The 15,780-nt window shown below is 44.3% G+C and overlaps 1 protein-coding gene across 5 annotated transcripts in view; it reads left to right on the forward strand.

Moving 5' to 3' along the window:
• The window catches only part of P4HA2 (prolyl 4-hydroxylase subunit alpha 2), a 1,028,898-nt gene that overhangs the window by 851,562 nt on the left and 161,556 nt on the right, over positions 1-15,780 (forward strand). The window lies entirely within an intron of this gene.

The raw sequence follows: 15,780 nt of genomic DNA on the forward strand, positions 1-15,780 counted from the left end.
AATACAGTTACTGGTATTGTTGGAGTAGTATGGTTTTAGACAATGTTATTGATATTTTTTTAAAACAATTATGAAGATGCTCATAATTCTTTTACTTAATGGATGGATAGGAAAAGAGACGAGTTGAAAAGATGGGTAAAACAGACAAGGTGCCCCACGAGTGGGATGGCATACCCACAATTACTGAATGAGGTTCTAAAGATATTGAAGCAGAGTTTGAGAAATGCTAGTTGGGAAATGCTTAATGGACTAAATGTACCTGTTACTTTTAATTACGTCAGTTGTGTGATTTTGGTCGCAGTGAATTCAAGGCAAGAGGTTTACTGAGGAGAAATAGTTTAGAACTGAACAGAGATAAAAGCTAAGGGTCTCGTGACGGTGTTAAGACAGAAGGAATATATTTCAATGAAAAATAAGTCAATGGCCTGTCTCTGACATATAAAAAGATAAATCCCTGACTACAATCCATACAGCCCAAATTCGATTACCAGCTCTGGTGCTGAAAAAGCTGGGCAGGGAGGATAGGAGGGAATGACAAGCACCAGCTTGACTACCCCGTAGGGATGGATTTGTAGCCATGCAGAATGCTTGTCGGTGAAGTAGCCAGTACCAGAGATGCAGACCTGACCTATCAAGTCATTAACAACAGCACTCGTTAATATGTGTGGTTGGGAGCTCTCATATACAGGTCTGGGGGTTAATAGGGTCTTGTGGTGACATTGAAGCTTATGACAGCCACCAAGAACTGGGTTAGGTCCTTTGCAGGACAGAACCCTGATGGTTGCCTACATGATGGCTTTTGCAATCGCCTGTCATCATACAGGGAGCAAATGGGCCAATTGATTGTAGAGGGGGTGATGGTTGACACACTGGGAGGGAAGATAAAAAGAGAGTGTAGTGAGCTTTTTGATAGGAAAAAGTAATAAATCAAGAATGGTTGAATTTATTAAGTAAATAAAATTATATTTTGAATATGTGGAAAGTATGTGTAATGAGTTTTAGAAAGAATATGTGTTTAGTACATACAGTTTTGTTACGACATCTGAGATATATGGGGAATATTTTCTTTCCCAAAAACTGTGGAAACAGAATTATTAAGAACAGCTTTTTTGTGTGTTTAGAAGTCAAGACTTGAAACTTTAAGGATAAGGTGAGAGGTGAAAGGGGTGGGTTCAGGCTGCTAGGTGGTGAGACATTTTCGTGTGGTACATTTGGCTGGAGACATATGGCTGAAATGAATTTCTGCTGTGGAGACATATGGCTGTCCAAATTCACTTTGGGCACAGAGAATCATGCAGCACCACCCCACACCCACTACTTGCATGCATCAGCTCAAGATTGCACAACAGTTGATTAAGGGCAAATTCTCTGCACCACTCATGATTATAGTTATCTGTAACATCCCAGTTCCTGATTAGCTAAAGTGATAGTTTTAGTGAGGAAAATATTACTGTCAACACAATAATATCAGTTTAGCCCAGCAGTAAGACAGATGGACCCATCACCAGTACCAGACACAGCAATTAATGAAAAAAGAACATTGGCCTTGGGTCTACCATGCATACTTACAGAGATATTCCCTGTTGTTTGACCATGACACTAGTCAGATAAAATACATATTTCTTTCTTAAATCTTCAGAATAAAATCATTATTATTAGACAGACCTTTGATAAAAACACTACTGCATAACCAAGAGCTTTTGAATTTTGCAACTTTTTTTTAACTTGCCTTCTTTGAGATATTGCAAACCATATGAGGTGTGTGTTCAGTAGAGAGGAGAAAAGCCATCAGAAAGCAAGTAGATTCTTTTGCAGGGATACGTTTACATACCTATAAAGCACCATCTTGTGAAAAATAAAATATTTACAAGGCATTTTCCTCAAAAGCTTGCAGCTGATTTTCCACAGAACACTAAAGTCAAGTGCTTAGTAATTAAATATCTAATATGGATACTTTTAATGTTAAAACGATAAGATCTAAAAAAAAAAAAAACAGAACAACACTGGGATATAGTTTGAATGTTTGCATAAGAGAAGGTACTGAATGAGTGAAAATGTGGAAAATGAATGGTTTGTTATATTTATGCATTATGTTACAGCTGACATTAATACCTATGATGGAATTTTCAGATAGTGTTTGTGTTTAAACTCTTGACCTGTCAGAAGTAATATGACAGATGTCTGTACTGACTCATTTGGACAGAAATATATGTTGATCTCTCGATGTAATGCAGAATGTAGCCACTGCTACGTGACCACCTAACTTATTTACAACTAACTACAGCACACAGTCTCATTCATCATCCAGAAAAATACCTTGTACTTAGGGTTACCACCTTTCATTGTGGCTAAAACCAGAGTAAGGCCACACTCATTGCGTCACTTGTAATCCTGCCCATTCCCTCCCCTCTCTCTGACCCACATTCCGCCCATTTTGTGATGCCAGTATGACATCAGCGGGCAGGAATGCCCTCTTTTTCCATTCCTGATGCCTGCTTTCAGATGATTTACTACTATGCTTTTCTGTAAAAAGCATAGTAAATCAGCCGATTTAACAAACTCCGATAGTGTGTTGCCTTTTTTTGAAACAAAATACCGGAGTTTGTACAGTGTTTTCCAGACTACCAGAGAATCAATTTGATTTCTGGATCATCCGGAACAAAATGGTTAGGCAGCAACCCTGCTTGTACTAAAAACATATTACTGACCTACTGTCCATCAAGGGACCTCCATTCTAGTAACAAATGCTTACTACTCATAAGTAAGTCAAATAATGTTGCAGGAGACTCGCTCTACTCCCAATATGTTGCTAAACTCTGGAATAGTATCCCCACACAATTAAAACTCTCCAACAAAATCAATAGTTTTAAACCACTGCTTAAACAACATCTTAACCATTCCTAGTCCTGCACATGCTCATCACCAGATTAAGACTTTGTGCTCATACGATACTCTCCAGATACTCTCTTTAAACAGAATCATAGCCGGCCTTAAGCATTGGCCAACTAGGTGGCCGCCTAGAGCGCCGCTGTAGCAGAGGCACTTTTCCAGTATTTATTCGTTATAGGTAGACCAGAATGGGGGCACCAGCTGGTGTGGTGGGGGGCACCATGGAGCCCTTTTGCCTAGGGTGCCTGCTGACCTAAGGCCGCTCCTGAACAGAATACTCTCAACCTCTCACTATGACAAAACAATTTTTATACATAACTGCTGTCTGTACAATCCACTAAGTTGCATGTGGGCTTTGTCTTTAGTAACTTCTACCCGTGTAAAATCTTTGAGTATGTAATGTAACTACAGCATGTGTATAAATGTAAATAGAAATGTAACTGCTGGAAGTAACTATAATACATTGTAAGCAAGTGGAGTTTTTCTCCCCGAGTCTCCACTGAAAATGGGTATTACCCAATCAGATTTTCTAGTAAACAAAGACAAAATAAATAAATTGCATACAATGAGCAGGTAGTGTTGGCGGTAAATGCCTTTTTGGAGAGTAATAATCTTTCAACATAGCAGTTTAGCGAGTAAAGCTGTAAGGATAATCAGCATTTGGCTAAGGAAAGTTCATACTGATAAAACAGCAAACGTGCAACATGAGACTTGGAGCATTTTGCAGGTGCTAGCAGGAGGGTGGATTAAGTAACTTGACCGGCAGCATTGCCACAAACTGGAGAAGTGACCAAGTATGCCAGAATCTTTCTAAAGGTTCACCAAAAGAACATGCCAATTATGTATTCTATATTAAACATTAATGTGCTAATTCATTTTAAGTTAACCAACTCCCTATAGTCAGAGAAATGAATTGGGTATTTTAGAGAGGTACAGACACGTAGGCAAAGCAGAGATAGTTTAACTTTTACTGAGGTTTCCCCTTACTGACAAGTAATGTCCCCTGTGGGAAAGTTCTGCTGTACCAAGACCTGGAAAGCAGCTGTCTTGTATCTGCTGACAGGAATTGCTGGCAAAGATCTATTCTTTGTTCCATTTTTGATAACTGACCTTCCACTTGTAGCAGCAGTGATGATTCTGTCTCCACATTTTCCTTATTGCAGCTGTGCAGTACTGGAGTTCTAGTCCCACTGCTTTCCACAGCAGCAGTACTACTACATTGCTCCCTGGGCTGTTTTACAAACAGGAGGTCTGTGGGGTGCAGTAACAGCAGTCTGCAAACAGAATAAGAACTGGGAATAGTATGCAAAAACACAGCTATTGGTTCTCCAGTTCATTTCTCAACCTGAGTGCTTTCTGTGCGGACCCTGTTTGTTTTTCTCATGTTTGCATGAACTTTTGCTATATTATATAGTATTCTCCAATGTCCCAAAGATGTATTGTAATCAAATTGGCATTCTTCCAGATTGCTCATAAGTGTGTGGGCATGTTACCTTCTAAACATCAGTATAAGCTCTCACTCTCCTGCAGTTTTGAACTGGATTAAGCTGATTGTTGGGTAATGAATCAATTAGTATGGATCGTTAATAGTTGATTTGTTGTAGTCCTAAAAATATGGTCATGCTTTCCAGAAATTCATTATAGTGTGTTCAAGTGAGGTAAGTTGTACAGATAGCTGCAGTGGCATGTGACATGGCTAACTGTATTTACTGGTCTTGGTCATTGGTATAAATACTAGTTTGAGGTTACTGTGTTCAAAAATTGTAGTAATTTATTGGCCTTACATATTTAGATGACACAGTACGTCTTGGTAAGATATACAAGTGACACCTCCAGTAGTAGTAGAAAATGCAACACTTATTCAAAGTTCATTTGATGCTTGTGTGGTGGTAAACCTTCAGAAGATAGCTTAGAAAATACATGTTTATGCGTCAGGTGGCATAGTTTTCCACAGATTTGTTCTAGATACCTTATTTCAGTGAGTATAAAACCAGGTGCCTCCACTCCTAAGAGTAGGTTGTTGGAGAATCTATGGACTGTTACCCTGCACAAAAGATGGCGCACAGCTTGTTTTGTGTATGTGTAACTTGTGCCTATGTTCTGTCCTTTGCACATTCAGTACAGTTCTCAGAATATTTGAGTGCATTGCAGAATAGAGCCTGGGGATACCTATAATAAGTTTGTCTGCCTTATGGTACAGTGACTCCAGTGGAGTTAAAGAATAAGGGGGAGCTGTGTTGTGCAGACAGACTGATAGAAATGTGGCTTGAACCTTCTACATTTTTTGATAGAAATGTGGGCTTGAACCTTCTACATTTTTCTTAGAGCAGTAGGTTACTTTGAAGGGCACTCTATAGTCTGAGTAGTACTGGGGTCTCTGTCCTGTGGCCCTGTTTTGCACCACATCTTAAAGTCCTGAGTTCCCATCTATCTTAACTGTATGCTTAGTGCAGTAGTGACCCACTTATTTACTTCCTTTTTTCAGTGAGGATAATCCTGCCGTACATGATTTAAATAGCGGTTAATGCTGATCCAACGAAAAAATAAATAATGCATGTGAGAGTGTTCAATCTCGCCGTTTGTTCTTACACACGGGTTCAGAGGCGATCCTCGGCTCCGAGTCGGCCACATAGCAAAGCTCTGTATCTTAGAGAAGCTCGAGACCAGGCTATATCCCACAATCCTCCCTGCCATTACTCAGATCTAGTTTGCCGCTGCAACGGATCACATCGACGAGAGCTCGGACCAGAGAAAATTTTGTTATATTCAGATAAGATTGTTATATTTTTACTTTAAAAAGTTCTTATTGTTATTGGGAATTTACTTTTTGATTAGTACTAAAGTGTGTGTGTGTGTTATTGTAGTTAGTCCTGTCATTTTTTCATAGGTTTCCCTTTGGGGCCTACCTCTTCTAATCACTTATAGCAATATATATATTTTTTCTTATAGTTATAGCTAGTGTTTTAAACCTTTTCACAGTAAAGTGTCTTACTGCTGGTTATGTCTGAAAAAGCCAAATCCGGTTTTAAAAGATGTCAGTGTGGGCAGAAAATGTCCATCACTGACAACCACACTTCCTGCGTCTACTGTCTTGGCCCTCTCCACTTGCAAGAGGATTGCTCTATATGCCATTCCTTCAGTGGGAGGGTCATGACAGATAGACGCAGGAAACTTATAGATAGGGGACTACTTAAGCCTGCCTTCCAGGAGGCTTTGGACAAGTCGGACCAGGCTTCTAAGTCCTCGAAGGGGTCGAAGATGTCGGAGCCCATGTCATCGGCTCCGAGTTCATCTTCGAAAGTTCGTTCACCGGTTCCACAGACTTCTGGGCCGAGCGTCGAACGTTTATCTTTCACTGAGCCCCAGGTCTTGGAACCGGTGTCAGAGCTACCGCCACCTTCCATTCTTCGGTCGGTGCCATCTTCGGCCCCTTCGACCCGATCTTCCAGACCGTTATCCGATACAGATGTGGATCATGTCGTGCAGAAACTTATGGAGAACACGGCCCTTTCCAAGTTGATTGCAGTTTCCTCCCAATTGGTGTCGAAACTAGAAGGCCTCCCTTTATCTCCAACAGGTCCTCCTTCGAGACCCATCCAGTCTTCGGAGCCGGGAGAGGATGAGCCGATGATAGTGGAGCCCTTGGTGCCGAAACCGTCCATTGCACGATCGACACCATTGACTTAGACTCCTTCGGAACCTGTAGGTGAGTCGCGGAGTCGACGATCTCTCCTCGGTTCCGGGACCGAGAGTCGTACCGACCTTTCGGTGCCGACTCTCCCTCTCGGGGCCTCGGCGCAGATTGGCTCGGCTCCGTCCTCTGGGTCGAGGCCCACGGGCCCCGTGTCTGGGATTCTTCCATGTTCTTCAGAACCGGAGGAGTCCTCGGCCCGAGGTTCAGGGGTTTTTGACCTTATGAGGAAGGTTTTGTCTACACAGACAACCACTTCATCGGAGGCGTCTTCTCCCTCCCCTAAGGAGCCGCTCTCTGTTTCTGTTCCCACGACACATCCAAAGCGTAGAGCACCATTGCCTCAGCCACCCCCAGAGGGTGCCCCCTGTTCCTCGGAGGCCTCACCGGAAGCCCCCTCCGATGAGGTTCCGAGGAAAAGACTGTGCAAGAGGAGGCACTTGGATTCCCCGCAGGAATCTCTAACATCTGACACTGACTTGGATGAGGCAGAGGGGTCCCCAAAATCCCCCTTTGAGGATGTCTCATTTGCGGACATCTTGGAGATCTTAAAACAGAGGGGTGATTGGCAGTCCCTAGCCCCCACTGAGGACGAGTCGGTGTTGCTGAAGGCTTTTGGTGCTCAGCCTTCTACCTCTTGGGTTACTCCGCCCTTCGATGAATTAATGGATTTAATTGCTCGAAGGGCGTGGGAGACACCGGACACAGTGGAACCGGTCCATCGAAAACCAAGCAAGTTTATCACCGCTCCCCAGGACAAGGCTTATCTCACCAAGGGAGTCCCGGTCGACGCTATGGTGGTGGCTGCAGCCACTAAAAAGGAGATGTCTGAGTCTTCCTTTTCTGTTCATCCTCCTAATAAGGATTCTAGGACTATGGACAGATATGGGAAGCGTGTTTTTAGTTCAGCGACTTTTTCCATGCGCTCGCTAAACTATTTGACACATTTTACACGTCTACAGAGGGATCTCAAGGAGCTGGGGGATACCCTCCAGGGTAACACAGATGCTGCTGCAGTTTCAGACCGAATCAGAGTTGGCTAAGTACCCGTTTGGGGAACATTTTGTTTTCTTGCCTCTAGTATTTAACCGATGTCAGAGAAAGTGAATAACTGTATTTCTTGTGGGAAACAGATACATACATAGGGATTACCATGCCTTGTGTATACCTACCAGCCAGCCTGAGCACGGCGTTGTGCGCCGCCGCCGCTTTAGGTTTAACAAAGCACTATTAGAGCGGTTGAGCTATGCCAGGTTAGTGTTTGGAAGCGTTTGAATTATAAAAAATGCCGTGATGATGCCGCGCCGATCAAAAATAAGGACAAAAGAATGACCAGGACAGCTGGGTTGAGCGGTCAGCGACCCGGTTCTTTGACTCAGTGAGCCAGAGAGTTTCTCAGGGTTTCTTTGGTCTTAGGCAGGAGCTTTACTGTTACAGGATGTGCCGCCTTTGAGGTAGGCTGCAGGCTGAGGGGAGGTCAGCTAACTGTTCCCTCTTTCAGGTAGTGATTAGAGCCTCTCTAGCTTCTGTTGCCAAGTTAAGCCTGAGAGGTAGGCCAAACAGTGCTCAGTGGGGCTTCAGGTAGCATTTCCAGGTTCTGTGCCTAAGAAACATATGCTTAAAATGGCAGAAAGATTTGAGGTCTATGATTGGGGTACTATGCCCTCCTGATACTGGAACTAAGAGATTGGAACCCGGGTCGTGTCTTTTGAACAGCCTTCAGAGGCTTCCTGACGGAGTTCGCGGAGATTTGCAGGGATTCCTCCTTATTCTGATTCTGATGTGGATGATTCCTGAGGGGCTCCTACTCCTCCTGATTCTTTCTGTGGATGAGGAGCTCTGCATTCTTCCTCCTTCCACTTTAAAGGATTCCAGAGGATTTGCTTAGGATGAGAAAAGGCTTGGGAATTCTTGGCCCTGAGCAATCTGATTCCTTAGCTAGGCCTCTGTGTTGAATGTGGTGGCTGAAGATGGGCCCTGACTTTACCTCCTGCCTTGTTAAACCTGATCCCTGCTCTATTAAACCCTAGAAATGGGTACTATAGGGTGCCTGAAGCTCATAAGTATCTTTTAAGAGTCCTAGAGCAGACCGGAAACCTTTGTTTGTGTCAAAAGAGTCCTAGGTTAGGCCTCTGCAGTTTAAAACCTGACTCCCACTGATAAAGAGGCAAGGGCTTTTACGGATAGATGGGGAAAGTGGGTACTTCTTCCACTTTAGCCATGAGGCGTTGGTGTCCAGTTTCATGTAAATATCAAAATTATCTCCCTTTCTGTGATGCTTAAGGTGGATATTGTAGGAAGGTGACAACTGGTGTAATTCATGTTATTTAGTTCATGTGGTGGAACAAGTGGGTAAGCATTCTTTTGGTTGTTTTTGTATGCTGTACAGGCCTCCTCGAGGGAGTTTGCAATGTCTGTTCTGTGCTAGCCGCAGGGCCTGCAATTTGAGGAAAAGGCTTTAGCTGAGCATGTTGTTAAGACTTTGATTTCCATGTCTCCTTTACAGAGCATGTTGTTGTTGGATTTAAAGAAAATCCTTTACAAAAAAGAGTCTATGACAAAGCTAAGTCTATACCAAACTTTTAAAGATTTTTGCAAGCGCAGCCACCTAAAGTTTAGTAGACAAAGCCCTGCAAGGGCTGGACATATCCTGCTTATGGTTCCCAGTCTGGGGTAGGTGGGCGTGGTGGGGGCAGAGCCTTATCAGCTTAGAGCCTAGAACAGGGAGTTCACCTGCTCAGGACTTCTGGTGAGGGCAGGGGTCAGTCCTTTCGCCAAACCAGACCCTTTGACCTGCCTTTTCAGCTGCCAGTAGATTCTCGTCCACAGCTCAGCACACAGAGAAATCTTTCTTTTCGGAGAATTCAAGTTTAATTAAAAGATTCAGATGATTGTTGGATATTCAGGGTTTTATACAGGTTTTCTGTTCCATCTCAAATGCCTTTCAAATGCATGCCAGGCGTTTAGAGGGCACAAGGAAAAGAGGCTCACAAGCCTAGGCAGCATTACTCAGCCCTCTGGCCATTCAATGGACCCTCTATATATTTATCCTCACTTACTTAGTACATTTTATTTTGCGCCTGTTCTGACAAATTACCAAGAGACACTCAGCACTTATCTGGACATTTATCTTCAAGATGTTGACGTCTGGACATTCCCAAGTGTACCATTAAAGCGTTACAACAGGGATTACCTCATTCCCAAGGAGATCACTGGATCTGTGCCTTCCATCTCAAGAAGCTTACCTTCATGTGCACCTATAAGAAATTTATTTATCAGGATCTGCGTATCGTCTCTGGCTTATTATCAGTGCCCAGGAAGTATTCCCGTTCTTATCTACTAAGCCCTCAGTATTCACAAAGGTTCTGGCTCAGTGATCAAATACTTCAGGCTGAGAATCTTGCTCTATTCCCGGCTCAAGACTGCCCTGATTCTTCTGCTAGAAAGGAAATAAGTCTACAACATCTGGAAATGACTATAGCAATTTGAATGCCTACCCTATTCTGACCTGTGCCCAGTCCAGTCTAGTATGAAATCAAGAACCACAGCAGCCCTGTGAGACTGAATACAGCAAAAAAAGATGGCCTTTTAACTCCCTCAACTAAAGAGTCTATCGCTTTTGACCCTTCTGACTGTCAGTGTACTTTGAACCCAGGACACATTTCCTTCCATGGGGTTCCTTCATTTTAAATCTCATTTGGTACAACTGCATAGAGGCTACAATGGTATCTAAAATGTGGTTTGGACAGCATCTTGTGATCTGGAATTCAAACCTTCACCTTGCCCAAAATTTTTGTGAATGCCTGTGGTGGGACAGGAATGGACTGTGGCGAGTCAGATTTTCATGACAGATGCCTCAGCAAATTTGAGGAGCTCATCTGGGTGGAGTGGATTGCAGACAAGTGGCCTGCTAAAGGGACAGCATCAAAGACACATAGCCCAGAGTTAGCAGTCAGTTGCATTAATATTATGACAAGGCTACTGTGACCTCAGAGTTTGTTGATTCAGCAGACAAACATTGATTCATGTGGTACACATCAACAAGCAAGGGACATGATTCACACAACTGCAGCAGGCCAAGCATGCTAAGGGCAAGAGACTGCTTACTTCTTGCAACTAACTCTTCAGATTTGGTTTCTGCTGGGCCTTACAAGGGCAATTAGCAGATCTGCAGAGAGACACAGCTGGAGTGTTCTGCAGACAAAACAGATTCTTCTGTGACAAAATTGAAATTTGCAGTGTCGCTGGAATTTGGATCTTCATGATCATTTATACCGCTTCTCCACTAAACCACCAGACACAAAGTTTTGCTGAGGGTTTCTATCACAGCTGGATGCCACAGCTTTCAGTTGGAAAACTTCGTAATATGCCTGGAAAAACTGCCTCTTCTTCAGTTGCTATCAAAGTCCAGACAAGACAAGTGCAGGATGATTTCTTCTCCAGATTTCAGCACAAACATGAAAAGCCACTACTAAGACAAGCCAAGAGAAGAACCCATGGCCTTTACCTTTGATTCCTCATCTATCTCAAAAGGACGGTCATCTGCTCAATGTCGAAGCTTCACTCTCTTCATCATGGCTTTAAGCATGATCTCTCTTCTGTTAAGAGTCTCAACTTCCTCAACAAGTTTTAAGTGATTCATGGTCTTCATCTAACAGTAAGGTATATTGGAAGCTGAGGACGGTAGTACTTGCCTACTTTTATGCAGACCCCCAAAATAAAGGGGAAAAGATTTTTCTACACTTTAGATGTACACAGGCAATTATGCTATTATTTAAGCAGGAGACTAGGATTTTTTTGTGTCCCAGAAGTTGTTTGTTTTCTTTTGCTTTGAGTTCGTGAGGCAAGCCTGTGTCAAAAAACAAACTATTTCTAGGTGGATTGGGTTTTGCATTTTGTGGGTTATCTCCTGATCATGGCAAGGAGATTCCAGCTGGATTAGGCCTCATTCCACTGGAGCTACTGCCACTTCAACAACATTTCTAAGGGGTAAGTAACCAAGGACTGGGAGAGGCGTGCATGACTTCTCCTAAAGTATACTTTCTCCTCACATTTATACCTTCCCTATCTACTCTAGTCTAGGCTGGTCTTCGCCATTAGCTGTTGTTGTACAAGACTACTTCTTTCAGATAAGGTAACAGCAGCTTAACACCCTTACCTCCATAGTGAACTCATCCATGAGACTCATCTCGTATGCGGCTGAAGGATCGAGTAGAGCTGCAGCTTCAGCGATTGCTCTACGAAGACAATCCTGGATGCGGCTGTGCTCATTTGCAGAAGCCTTCAAGTCTTCCTTCGCCAACGCCCCCTTTGATGGTGCCACTCTTTTTGGGCCCAAAGTGAAAGAGACACTAACTCTGTGTGAGCAAGAAGGAAAGACTGTGTCTGCTGTCGGAGTCCGTTTTTCCGCTCCATCTAGACCGTACCCCAAAGGGCAACGAGGTGGAAAAATGTGGTTCCGTAAAACTCAGGGATCTTTCAAGGCCACACAGAGTGACCCCCCCCCCCCAGAGGCAGAGGGGGGGCAGAAATGGAAGACGTCGCCCCCGCAGAACCAAGTCGACAGGGATCCTATCCCCTGGTAAGCCTTTCCAGCACTCCTGAACGGGGGCCCGACTGTCCTGCTCTGGAGGCAGTCGGGGGTCGCTTGGCTTTATACCCACAGGCCTGGCTAACTCTCACCTCGGACTCTTGGGTAAAAAGCATTGTAACCAGAGGATACAAAATCCCCTTCATGTCAACTCCACCCCAACAAAGAAGGTTTCCAGATGTGCCACCCCATCTGCGAGGCCCAGCAGCAATAGAAATTTCAAAGCTGCTCGAAAAAAGAGTCATTCAGCCAGTCCCGGCGGACCAAAAAGGATCCGGAACTTACTCAAGGTTCTTTTTAGTTCCAAAAAAGACAAGGGGACTGGAGACCGATTTTGGATCTCAGCAATCTCAATACCTTCATGAAGAAGGAAAAGTTCCGGATGGTCACGCTTCAATCGATCCTTCCATTTTTACAGAAGGACGACTGGATGTGCTCGATAGATCTCAAGGACGCCTACTACCACATCAAGATGGCCAGACCGTCCAGAGATCACCTGCTTCCTGCTGGGAGCCAGTCACTTTCAATTCGAGCCCTGCCCTTTGGGCTCACCTCAGCCCCCAGGGTATTCACCAAATGCATGGCAGTGGTAGCGTCTCACTTGAGACGTCTAGGATTCTCGGTGTTTCCCTATCTGGACGACTGGCTCCTCACCGCCACCACCGAGCGTCGCCTCATACAAGCCAGAGACTACACAGTCAACCTTTGTTCCCACCTAGGGATTTCCATAAACTTCGAAAAATCTGCCTTACTGCCCTCACAGCATATTTCATTCATCGGAGCAGACCTAGATACGCGTTTAACACTGGTAAAGCTCCCTCCAATAAGGGCTTCATCCCTCAAGGAACAGGTTCTTCTTCTACTGCAAAGCAGGAAAGCCCCGTCCAAACTAGTGTTGAAGGTTTTGGGACTCATGGCAGCATCCCTGATTGCCGTTCCTATGGGGAGATTGCACATGAGGCTCCTCCAATGGCTGCTGTTCACGTAGTGGTCGTTCCAGCAGTTACCCCTAGCGCACGAGATTCTGATAACAGATTCTTGCAAACGAGACCTCTCATGGTGGGTGTACAGTCAGGATCTCACTATGGGTCATCCATTTGTTCTACCCAGTCCGACGGCCACGATAACCACGGACGCTTCTCTGATAGGGTGGGGGGGACTATTTCAGGGAAGAACAGTCCAAGGGGAATGGTCCAACATGGAGTACAACCTGCACATAAATGTTCTGGAAATGAGGGCGGTGTTCCTGCCGTTGCAACACTTTCAAACCCTCCTACCTCTAGGAACAGTAGCAGTTCAGACAGACAGCATGTCTGTAGTCTGGTACATAAACAAACAGGGGGGAACCAGATCTTACCCATTATGCAGAGAGGCCATGAGAATTTGGCAATGGGCAGGGTCCACGGGTCGCTTTCTGATAGCAACGCACATCCCGGGGTCATCCAACGTCATTGCGGGCAGGTTGAGCAGAGCCATCCTGTTACCTCACGAGTGGTCCCTCAAGCTACAGGTGGCGGAAAGAATTTTCCACAGATGGGGCCAGCCTTGCTGCGATCTATTTGCCTCCCCGATGAATGCCAAATGCAGAAGCTATTTTGCCCTTCTACCCTCCAGGGATGTCCCCAGGGACACACTGATACACGATTGGCCCCGGGTCTCCTATATGCATTTCCACCTACCCCCTTGATTCCCAAATTTCTTCAGAAAGCCAGGAACCTGGAAAGGACAATTATACTCATAGCCCCATTCTGGCCTCGACAGATATGGTTCCCCTTTCTTCGAGCCCATCAAACAGAGGAACCGTGGATCCTGGACCCAGTACCAGATCTACTGACCCATTCGTCGGGAGTTCCTCACCCGTCTCTTCTATCCCTCAAACTAGCAGCTTGGCTGCTCCACTTCCCTGCCTAGCTAGGTCTGATCTACTTTCTCCGGCAGTTCAACGCATTTTGGTTGCCTCTCATAAGGCTTCCACTACAAAACTCTACAGGAGTAAATGGAAACGCTTTGTATACTGGGCATCTAGCCAACACTTGGACCCCCTGGTAGCTCCTTTACATAAAGTTCTAGAATTTCTATCCATCCTTTTTCACAAAGGAGCCTCTACTTCAACACTAAGAGTACAGTTGGCGGCCATATCCAACTACCATGTTGGTGAGGACGGTTCTTCTATTATGTTCCACAGGCTTTGTAAGGCTTTTATGAAAGGATCCTTCCATTTTCGACCGCCCGTCAGAGACCCTTTATTCCCATGGAATTTTAATTTGTTATTGTTGCAACTAATGTTGCCACCCTTTGAACCAGCCTCTTCTTGCCTCCTGAAGTTTTTGTCGTGGAAGACACTTTTTCTTGTAGCTGTTACTTCATCTCGAAGAGTTTCAGAGCTGCAAGCACTATCAGTCAAACCACCTTACTTAATTTTCCACCCAGATAGAGTCTCCTTACGAAGAAATCCGTCTTTCCTTCCTAAGGTATGTTCTGTCATAAATATTAATCAGTCCATTGAACTCCCTACCTTTTTCAAAAACCATACCAGCAAGTTGGAATATATGCTGCACAAGTTAGATGTCCACAGACAGCTAAGATTTTATTTGGACAGGACTAAAGATTACAGGAAAACAGATCAGCTTTTTGTCGCGTTTGCAGACAATAAAAAGGGCATGGCAGTTACAAAACGTACACTTTCTAAATGGCTTACTGATTGTATAGCCTTTGTATATTCTAAGTCGAATCAGGCCTTGCCCACCAAACCTAAGGGCCATTCTACCAGATCCGTTTCCACTTCCTTGGCTCATGCAGCTCATCTGCCTTTGGACACGATTTGTGCAGCAGCCACGTGGTCTAAACCACATACTTTCATCGCTCATTATAGGGTTGACAAAGCCTCCAAAGACAGGACATCTTTTGGTTCCACTGTGCTTAGGAACGTTCTTCCATGAGTCACTCGGGGTGACGGAGCTAGGGATGCTACCTGTGTGTAAGAACAAACGGCGAGATTGAACACTCTCACATAAAGAAGTTATGTTCTTACCATAATGTTCCATGTGGAGTGTTCATCTCGCCTTTGTTCTTACATTCCCTCCCTTCCCTCCCTCACGTGTTTGGAAGAATGAGTAGGACTAGAGTCTGGTCCACATGCCTTAACCTCTTCCGGGTATATTGTCTCTTACCTCATGGGGTATATTTCGCTACCCTTTAGTTAATTTGTCAGTGAGATAGTGTCTCTGATTTTTGTGGCTGTGTGTAGCCTTAGCACCTGAGGTTTATGGTTGGTCTGGTTTGCTTGCAAACTAGATCTGAGTAATGGCAGGGAGGATTGTGGGATATAGCCTGGTCTCGAGCTTCTCTAAGATGCAGAGCTTTGCTATGCGGCCGACTCGGAGCCGAGAATCGGCTCCGAACCCGTGTGTAAGAACAAAGGCGAGATGAACACTCCACATGGAACGTTATGGTAAGAACATAACTTCTTTTTAATAGCACCTGTAATTGATAAAATTGTTTTTGTTTTTATTTAATTGTGAATAATGTTCAGTATCTAAATTCACATCTTGCAGTTTTACACTGCTTATATACACGTGTAATGAGACAGTCAGGTAAGCTGCAACTATTT

This window comes from Protopterus annectens, chromosome 4.part0, assembly GCF_019279795.1.
Source record: "Protopterus annectens isolate FY-2018-M chromosome 4.part0, PAN1.0, whole genome shotgun sequence".
In the NCBI taxonomy this organism is placed as follows: Eukaryota; Metazoa; Chordata; order Ceratodontiformes; family Protopteridae; genus Protopterus; species Protopterus annectens.